Source organism: Mustelus asterias, chromosome 21, assembly GCF_964213995.1.
Source record: "Mustelus asterias chromosome 21, sMusAst1.hap1.1, whole genome shotgun sequence".
Lineage (NCBI taxonomy): Eukaryota > Metazoa > Chordata > Chondrichthyes > Carcharhiniformes > Triakidae > Mustelus > Mustelus asterias.
In genome coordinates this window covers 52,346,213-52,357,007 of record NC_135821.1, presented here as the reverse complement: position 1 = coordinate 52,357,007, position 10,795 = coordinate 52,346,213, and positions in this window count along the sequence as shown.

Sequence of the window (10,795 nt, the reverse complement as noted above, 5' to 3'; positions counted from 1 at the left end):
TAGGCAATGATTCTTCCGCATAATACATTAGAAGTTTAGTTTAATTTTATCCTGAATAACAGGATTTACTGGACTCTCTGGACTCAATTCCAGCCCCCTCCCTCTGGCTCTACATTGCAATCAGCAATTTGCACTAAGCAATATGTATCCCTGTAACAGTCATGGGAATCAGTATGTGTGGCCTCTCTTCCTCCCACTGTGCAACACTGATACTTGTCAACCACAGCACATGTACTGCAGCGTTTCAGGAAGGCAGATCACCACCACCTTCTCAAGGGCAACTGGGGATGGGCAATAAATGCTGACCAGCCAACGACACCCATGTCCCATGATGAGTTTTAAAAATGTGGCTGCCTTGGAATGGGTCAGGTGACCCTTACAATTTTGTTACAATAAAATCATTTTTCTGTGTTTAGCCCAACGAAATGGGCAGTGCCTCAAAGAAAATGACAAGGGGCCTACCAGTCACATAGTTAACAAAGGAGGAAGTTTATTAAACACATCCTAACTCATCTATTCAGCAACGTGTAATAGCAACCATCCCTTGCTGCATCAAACTATCTTAATGAACTGAATTTTCACCTTCAAAACACTAAGAGTCCATAAGTGTTATCTGCTTGGTATCAATTTTCATCACATCACAATTTAGAAGTATTATTCTGAATTAAACATGTCCAACATGAATATTGTCACTCAGAAGAAATTTAAAAATTGTCAATATGGAATTACCAGATTATTTTTAATTAATTGGTGGGATGAGGGTCACTAGCAAAGACAGCACTTATTACTCATCCATATTTGTTCTTAAGAAATAGGAGCAGGAGTAGGCCAAAGAACCCAAAAGAACAAAGAAATGTTAATTATACTTGAAATGACCCAAGTTAAATAATAAAATATACACAAAATTTTGCAACACACACAAACGCACACACAAAGGATAGGTTAGCCAAATTAGATTCTGTAAAAAGTATATAGTTAGGTGACTTGGCTAGCTTCAGGTTGAATTTGATGGTCTTGATATTTCTGATGTAAAGATGTCAATGACTAAGTTGATTGTTTTTTGGGAGACGGGTAGTGCTGCGTTGGATTTTTTAAAGAAATCTCTGTGTACAGCAGGGCATCCCTAGATGATCACAGTCAGCAAACAGGATTTGAAACTTACCAGGTGGGATGGAAAAAAAGGGAGACAGGTGGGACCCCATTTAGGTCTTCTCCCTAAGCTGTCTATCCTCTGTTCTGCTGAGAAAATGTGCTTAAAACAGAGGGTTGGCTCTTCAGGTGACCTTTCTCCAACTGCAGGGGGAATTTAAAAAAATACATTGCCCATGTACTCCAAAGGTGACTTGATTAGTTCATGTCTGGAAGTCAACTTTGCTTGTGTCCCATTGGCCAAATTAACTTTAATGGTCCATCTCCAATAGTTGAATATTTCAAATGATGGCCAAAGATGTCTTGCTAATGAACAAACAAAGAACAACAAAGAACAAAGAACAATACAGCACAGGAACAAGCCCTTCGGCCCTCCAAGCCCGTGCCGCTCCCTGGTCCAAACTAGACCATTCTTTTGTATCCCTCCATTCCCACTCCGTTCATATGGCTATTGAGATAAGTCTTAAATATTCCCAGTGTGTCCGCCTCCACCACCTTGCCTGGCAGCGCATTCCAGGCCCCCACCACCCTCTGTGTAAAATATGTCCTTCTGGTATCTGTGATAAACCTCCTCCCCTTCACCTTGACCTATGACCCCCTGTGAACGTCACCACCGACCTGGGGAAAAGCTTCCCACCGTTCACCCTATCTATGCCTTTCATAATTTTATACACCTCTATTAAGTCTCCCCTCATCCTCCGTCTTTCCAGGGAGAACAACCCCAGTTTACCCAATCTCTCCTCATAACTAAGCCCCTCCATACCAGGTAACATCCTGGTAAACCTCCTCTGTACTCTCTCCAAAGCCTCCACGTCATTCTGGTAGTGTGGCAACCAGAACTGGACGCAGTATTCCAAATGCGGCCAAACCAACGTTCTATATATCTGCAACATCAGACCCCAACTTTTATACTCTATGCCCCATCCTATAAAGGCAAGCATGCCATATGCCTTCTTCACCACCTTCTCCACCTGTGACGTCACCTTCAAGGATCTGTGGACTTGCACACCCAGGTCCCTCTGCGTATCTACACCCTTTATGGTTCTGCCATTTATCGTATAGCTCCTCCCTACATTATTTCTACCAAAATGCATCACTTCGCATTTATCAGGATTGAACTCCATCTGCCATTTCTTTGCCCAAATTTCCAGCCTATCTATATCCTTCTGTAGCTTCTGACAATGCTCCTCACTATCTGCAAGTCCTGCCAATTTTGTGTCATCCGCAAGCTTACTGATCACCCCAGTTACACCTTCTTCCAGATCATTTATATAAATCACAAACAGCAGAGGTCCCAATACAGAGCCCTGCGGAACACCACTAGTCACAGGCATCCAGCCGGAAAAAGACCCTTCCACTACCACCCTCTGTCTTCTGTGACCAAGCCAGTTCTCCACCCATCTAGCCACCTCCCCCTTTATCCCATGAGATCCAACCTTTTTCAACAGCCTACCATGAGGGACTTTGTCAAACGCTTTACTAAAGTCCATATAGACGACATCCACGGCCCTTCCCTCGTCAACCATTCTGGTCACTCCTTCAAAACACTCCACCAGGTTAGTGAGGCATGACCTCCCTCTTACAAAACCATGCTGACTATCGTTAATGAATTTATTCCTTTCTAAATGCGCATACATCCTATCTCTAAGAATCTTCTCCAACAACTTCCCCACCACGGACGTCAAGCTCACCGGCCTATAATTACCCGGGTTATCCTTCCTACCCTTCTTAAATAACGGGACCACATTAGCTATCCTCCAATCCTCTGGGACCTCACCTGCATCCAGTGACGAGACAAAGATTTGCGTCAGAGGCCCAACGATTTCATCTCTCGTCTCCCTGAGCAGCCTTGGATAGATTCCATCAGGCCCTGGGGATTTGTCAGTCTTTATATTCTCTAACAAACCTAACACTTCCTCCCTTGTAATGGAGATTTTCTCCAACGGTTCAACACTCCCCTCCGAGACACTCCCAGTCAACACATCCCTCTCCTTTGTGAATACCGACGCAAAGTATTCATTTAGGATCTCCCCTACTTCTTTGGGCTCCAAGCATAATTCCCCACTTTTGTCCCTGAGAGGTCCGATTTTTTCCCTGACAACCCTTTTGTTCCTAACGTATGAATAAAATGCCTTGGGATTCTCCTTAATCCTGTCTGCCAAGGACATTTCGTGACCCCTTTTTGCCCTTCTAATTCCCCGTTTGAGTTCTTTCCTACTTTCTTTGTACTCCTCCAGAGCTCCCTCCGTTTTTAGCTGCCTGGACCTAACATACGCCTCTCTTTTCTTTTTGACCAGTCCCTCAATTTCCCTGGTTATCCACGGTTCTCGAATCCTACCCTTCCTATCCTTCCTTTTACAGGCACATGCCTGTCCTGTAGCCCTAACAACTGTTCCTTAAAAGGCTCCCACATGCCAGATGTGGATTTACCCTCAAACAGCCTCTCCCAATCAAGAGCTGCCAATTTCTGCCTAATCCCACTAAAGTTAGCCTTCCCCCAATCCAACACTTTACCCTTGGGACACCACTCATCCTTTTCCATCACTATCCTAAAGCTAACAGAATTGTGGTCACTATTTGCCACATGTTCCCCTACCGAAACTTTGAAGACCTGACCGGGCTCATTCCCCAGTACTAGGTCCAGTATAGCCCCCTCTCTAGTCGGGCTATCTACATATTGTTCCAAAGAACCCTCCTGTACGCATTTTACAAATTCCTCCCCATTCAGAGTCCCAGCTCTCAGCGATTTCCAGTCTATACCAGGGAAATTGAAGTCTCCCACTACAACAACCCTATTTTTCCTGCACCTATCCAGTATCTCCTGACATATCCGTTCTTCCACTTCCCTTGGGCTGTTGGGGGGCCTGTAGTATACCCCCAACATAGTGTCTGCGCCCTTCCTGTTTCTAAGCTCCACCCAGAGTGACTCGTTACACGACCCCTCTGAATTGTCCTCCCTCTGCACCGCTGTAATATGCTCTCCAATTAATACTGCTACTCCCCCACCTCTTTTGGCCCCTCCTCTGTCTCGCCTAAAACACTTGTACCCCGGAATATTCAGCTGCCAGTCCTGTCCCTCTTTCAACCAAGTCTCTGTCATCGCAACCACATCCAAATTCCTCGTGAGTATTAAGGCCCTAAGTTCGTCTGTCTTACCTGCTATGCTCCTTGCATTGAAGTATAAGCACTCCAGACCTCCAGGCCCAGTGAGGTCATCCTCCCCCAGAGTGCTCTTCTTCTTTGCCAGCCTTGTCCCAGCCCCAAGCTCGTCCCCAGCCTCTACACTTGTAGACCTAATATTTTGATCCCCACCCCCCTGCCATACTAGTTTAAACCCCCCCGAACTGCACTAGCAAAACTCCCAGCCAGGATATTCGTGCCCTTCCAATTTACTTGTGACCCGTCCTTCTTGTACAGGTGCCATCCTCTCCTGAAAACTTCCCATTGATCTAGGAAAATGAAGCCCTCCCTCCTGGACCAGTCCTTTAGCCAAGCATTCAATTGTACTAACTCCCTATTCTTAGCCTCACTGGCACGAGGCATTGGGAGCAGCCCAGAGATGGCCACCCTGGAGGCCCTACTTTTTAGTCTATTTCCCAACTCCCTGAATTGCTCTCGTAGGATCCCCCTGCTCTTCCTATCTGCATTGTTTGCACCAATGTGTACAATGACATCCGTTTCTTTATCTTCCCCTTTTAAGATGCCTCCTATCCGCTTGGAGACATCCATTACCCCAGCAGGAGATAGGAAATGCAAGCCCTTCCAGTCTCCTGAAGTCAATGTCTTTGATGGGTTTTGCAGACAGACTGACATTACTTATATGAATTGGAATGTGGAACATATATTAATGCAAATTTGGGTCAGTCATCTTGGGCCGAGCTGAAGTCTGTTTTTTTTAAAACGTCTTTTTAAAAGCTCCAAGTTTTCAGCTGGTGGATTAAAAATCATTATTTGGACATAAAGCACATCTTCATGACACAGCTCAAGTAAACGCCAGTCTTTTAGCTAGAAGTATGGCTAGTTCAAGAACAGTAAGCAGTCTCACAACACCAGGTTAAAGTCCAACAGGTTTATTTGGTAGCAAATACCATAAGCTTTCGGAGCAATGCTCCTTCGTCAGATGGAGTGGTCTCTGGTCTCTGATCTCCACATCATGACTAGTTCAAGAACACCATGATTTGGATGAGAATATAGGAGGCATGGTTAGTAAGTTTGCAGATGACACCAAGATTAGTGGTATAGTGGACAGTGAAGAAAGTTATTGCTGATTGCAACAGGATCTTGATCAATTGGGCCAGTGGGCTGACAAATGGCAGATGGAGTTGAAGTTAGATAAACGTGAGGTGATGCATTTTGGTAGATTGAACCAGGGCAGGACTTACTCAGTTAATTGTAGGGCATTGGGGAGAGTTACAGAACAAAGAGATCTAGGGGTACATGTTCATAGCTCCTTGAAAGTGGAATCACAGGCGGACAGAGTGGTGAAAAAGGCATTCAGCATGCTTGGTTTCATTGGTCAGAACATTGAATACAGGAGCTGGGATGTCTTGTTGAAGTTGTACAAGACATTGGTAAGGCCACACTTGGAATACTGTGTACAATTCTGGTCACCCTATTATTGAAAGGATAATATTAAACTAGAAAGAGTGCAGAAAAGATTTATTAGGATGTTACTGGGACTTGATTGTTTGAGTTATAAGAAGAGGCTGGATAGACTGGGACTTTTTTCTCTGGAGCGTAGAAGGCTGAGGGGTGATCTTATAGAGGTCTATAAAATAATGAGGGGCATAGATCAGCTAGATCGTCAATATCTTTTCCCAAAGGTAGGGGAGTCTAAAACTAGAGGGCATAGGTTTAGGGTGACAGGGGAGAGATTAAAAAAGTGTCCAGAGGGACAATTTTTTCACACAGAGGGTGATGAGTGTCTGGAACAAGCTGCCAAAGGTAGTAGTAGTGGGTACAATTTTGTCTTTTAAAAAGCATTTAGACAGTTACATGGGTAAGGTGGATATAGAGGGATATGGGCCAAATGTGGGCAATTGGGACTAGCTTAGGGGTTTAAATAAAAAGGGTGGCAAGGACAAGTTGGGTCGAAGGGCCTGTTTCCATGCTGTAAACCTTTATGACTCTACGACCATTCTTATGCAGGACAGCCAGGATGTGGTCAGGGTCCTTTGCCTTATCCAGTGCACTCAGCCATTTCACAATATCACCCGGAGTGAAGTAAATTGGTAGAAGACTTGCTTCTGTCTGGTGGAAACCTCAGGGGGAGGCAGAAATGGATCATTTATTTGGCACATCTGGCTGAAAACAGTTGCAAACACTTCAGCTTTGTCCTTTGCATTCACATGTTCGGGATGTTCATGCAGCTTCCTCCTTGTTAGTTGCTTTAATTAGCCACAATTCACAAATGGATGCGGCAGGATTTCAGGGCCTTGATCTGATCCATTTCCTGTGGCATCCCATAGCTCTGCCTATAACTTGTGTTTAAGCTTGTGCTGTAACTTCACCAGTTTGGTAGCTCATACGAGAACACAAATAGCAACAGGAATAGACCATATAGCCAGTCAAGCCTGCTCCATCACTTAATATGCTCATGACTGCTCTTGGGCTTCAATTACATTTTCCTGCCCATACCCCCATATCCCCTTAATTCCCTGAGATACCTAAAATCTGTCTATCCCTGCCTTAAATAAGCTAAATGTTGGAGCATCCACAACCCTCTGGAATAGAAAATTCCAAAGATTCACAACATTTTTGAGTAATTTCTCATCTCAATCCTAAATGGTCGGCCCCTTATCCTGAAACTGTGTAGCTGTTTTATATTTCCCAAAGGAAACAAACTCTCAATGCTTACTCTCTCAAGCCCCATCAGAATTTGTAGGTTTCAATTAGATCAAAGTCCAATTTACTTATTTTTAGTTGTGTCTCGTGTTACTCCTTATTGAACCGGAGTGGTCCGCTGCCTTGATGGCAATGGTAGTGAGTGATATACCTGGCCAAGAGGTTACAGATTGTAGTGGAAAAGAATTCTGCATCTGCTGCTGACAGAGCTTCACAAATACCCAATTTTGAATTGCTGCATTTATTGTGAATCTATCCCATTTAGTATGGCGTCAGTGCAAACAAAACAATGTGAACACTGAGTTTTCTGCTCACTCACTCCTTACGGAGTGAGCGAAACAAAAACAGACTACTTGCAATTTAAGCAGAATGGCTGAAATTAGAACTTAATTGCTACCTTTTGCTAAATAAACAATACTTAAGCCATTCTATGATAAATATCACAATATCAAATAAATGTACATGTCCTTATTAGTCTTCAAAATTGTTCTCTAACTAGTTTGCACAGCCATAGACCACTGCAATTAGAAACCTGATATTTTAAAGAACTGCTGTGATTCCTGTGCATTGCAATTAAAAACATGTGCAGCTTAGGCAAGTTAACAATTTATTGTATTCAAACCTAACATATTTTTCACAAAATAAGAAATTTAAATGTTTTCTCCAATTTATTCCAAATAAATCTTTTTAAATTTCATAGTTAAACGTAGCAGAATGTTAAAACAGAATGTTGGGAAAAGGACCTAAAATTGCTGGGTCAAGATTATTCCTTTTGGAAGTCATAAAGTACTATTAATTTTTCACATTTTCTTTTTCAAATAATACCATTCCCCGCCACTCCCCCTCCCCCAAGTTCATTTGCAGGTTATGGGTGCCCTTGGCAAAGCCATTAATTATTAATCATGGAGCTGCCCTGAGAAGGTAGTGATGTGCCATCTTCTTGAAACAGTGACCACACTTCAAAAGTACTTGACTGGCTGTAAAGCGTTTTGGGGGGCCCTGTGGTTATGCGAGAACCATATAAACGGAAGACTTTCTTCAATTTGTAAGGGTTTGATACAGCCGAGTGGCTTGCAAACCACTTCAGAAGATGGGCAACAGTTGATGTAGGACTGCAGTCGCACAAGCGCCAAGGTGGCAGGTTATTTTCTGCAACAGACATTAGGGTTTTCTTTAAAAATGGCAACTTAATGGCTTCATGATCATTTAAAATAACTGACAATAGCTCTATTTCTTGAGAAGTGTGATCTTTATTAAGTTCAAAATTTAGAAACTGCATGATGAGATTTGAATTTACATTCTCTGCATTACTGGTCTGGTTTACTAGCCCAGTAACACAACATTATACTAACATAATCTGCAACTTCAAAATAATTAGAATGCATACATTTAACAGGTGCAAAATCAAACATTTTATTTACAACAAATGATAATTGAATATCACAACAGATATTGGAACAATTATGATTAACCATTTTAAGAGGGACAGTAAGCATTACCACAGCTTGTAACTGATCAAGGAAACTGTTACAGCTGGTATGAGGCACTTATTAAAATTGTAAAATGGTCTAGTGAAATTTCAAAATGTGATAACGGGGGAGATTCTCCCAGCCTGCTGTGCTGCTAAGCAGAGGCCCTGGCCTCCGAGTCTCTGGGTGCTGGATTTCCGGTGCCATCGGCTCCACGCCAGAAATTGGTGCAGAGCTGTAGAATTTATGTTAATTCTCATTTGAATGTATTTTACATGTAATTAGCAGGCCCAGGACTGAAGTCACCGGGCCCACTAGAGTCTCTGCCCTCCCTCCACCAGTGCTTCACTCCAACAAGGTTTACAATAGCTCCCCCACTTGCGGGGAGCTGGTGGCCCGACCCCACTGAAGTGAATGGGGGTCCATCAAGGCCCCCCCAGGAGGTCGGGGGCAAGGGGGTGCCCCCTGGGCACTGCCCAAGGGGCAAAGTGGCAATTCCCCCCTCCAGGCATTGGGCAGTGCTAAGGGGGCAGGGCATCCTACTGCCACTCTGCACTTTGGTCTGGGTGACAGAGAGAGGGAGGCCAGCCGGGAGAAAAATATTGGGGGGCGGGGGGGTGGTCAAGGCGAGCCCAGACACATCCTGGAGGCCTGCGATCAAGGCGTTTGGGGGCCCCGCTCAGCGCTTATGCTGCCGGCCTCTCCAGTGGGAATAGGCCCCACCCACAGCCTTTTCAGGTAAATCACGCTGGTGCAGAGTGTGGGAGATTGATTTTGAAACTCCAGCAGGAAAAAACAGCGGGATTTACTCCAGTTTTTACGCAAGTTCGACACTTAGAATTTTTTGGGGAGAATTGCCCCCAACATTGACAAGCTGATCTCAGTTGGTATCATAAGACAGCAGGTTTCTGTGACTGAATCATACCATGTGAATGATTATTGAGTTTAATTTCCACTTCAAGCCTCAGAACAGTAGATTGTGTAAATCACACCAGAATATCTGACAGCTTTGCATCAGAGTTAAATTAGTGATTTAAAAAAATATTTATATTTTGTATAATTTGATATTTTTACATGGCCAATTAACTGAACTAATGTTCATTAGAAAAATATTTGCTTTTTTTATTCTTTAGCTTTCATTCAGAAATATAGAAAAACTACATTATCTTGATTCAAATAATCTCAACAAAGTGAAATTTAATGGAAACTGCACTCTGGATCATATTCTTCGATGGGTATGGGCAACTGCCCTTGAACGAAATGGCTTAATAAGAGTCAACGATATATCTGGAGTTACATGTAGGTCAGATCAGGCAAGGATGGCAGATTTCTTCCCTAATGGACATTAGGGAACTAGATGGGATTTTATAACAATTGACGATAGTTGCATGGTCAACATTACTGAGACGAGTTTAAACTCCAGATTTAGTTAATTGAATTTAAATCCACCAGCTGTCATGGTGGGATTAGAACCCATGTTCTCAGATAATTAACCTGGGGTCTCTGGATTACTAGTCCAGTGACATTACCACTACACGGCCATCTTCTCCTAAACATGTCTATACCCTCAGAATCTTATATCCATCGTAGAATGTGAAGATTTTCTTATAATCTTACAGACTCGATATAAAATGTTCGCTCAGGAGCACCTTTGTGGAAGCTCTGCAGGAGATGAATTGACACAGTGAGACTTGCAATACAGAAAGAAAAGCAGAAGCTACCCACGAGGGGCATTTCTGAAAGAAAACACCTACATGAGATAGATAATGCCTGCAGCTAGAATTTGAGCCCAATATTATACACCAAATTACAACAAGGGAATAGGGTCAGATTGTGCTTTTCAGTGAATACAATCAATCTTCTGAGGACTGTACATCAACTTCTGAACTTCGTTTTTTCACTTTGGGTGGAATAGGAAGACAATCTAAAAAAAATTCTCTTTTGTTAATTTATATAATTTACAATTAGTTTACAGAATCCCTTTTTCAGAGATTGTACCAAGGGTGATCAGGCAGCCATTGAAATGGCCCTGCTAATTAACTGATAACTTCTGGAAAACAGTTTATGCATTATCTGACCTGACAGGTCAACTTTATTTCTCTCCCCACAGATGCTGCCAAACCTGCTGAGTATTTCTATAGCATTTTCCATTTTTATTTCAGATTTCCAGCATGTGCAATGTTTGCTTTTGCATTATGCTTTCTCATCTGAATGTAATTCAAACTTAAAAACAGAAGAGCAAAATAATAAAAACTGTCAATAATTCCTTTTAAATGCTGGGGAAGGTGGAAATTGTAGGCTGGAGAATTTCTTTTTAAAAAAAACAGTACTCA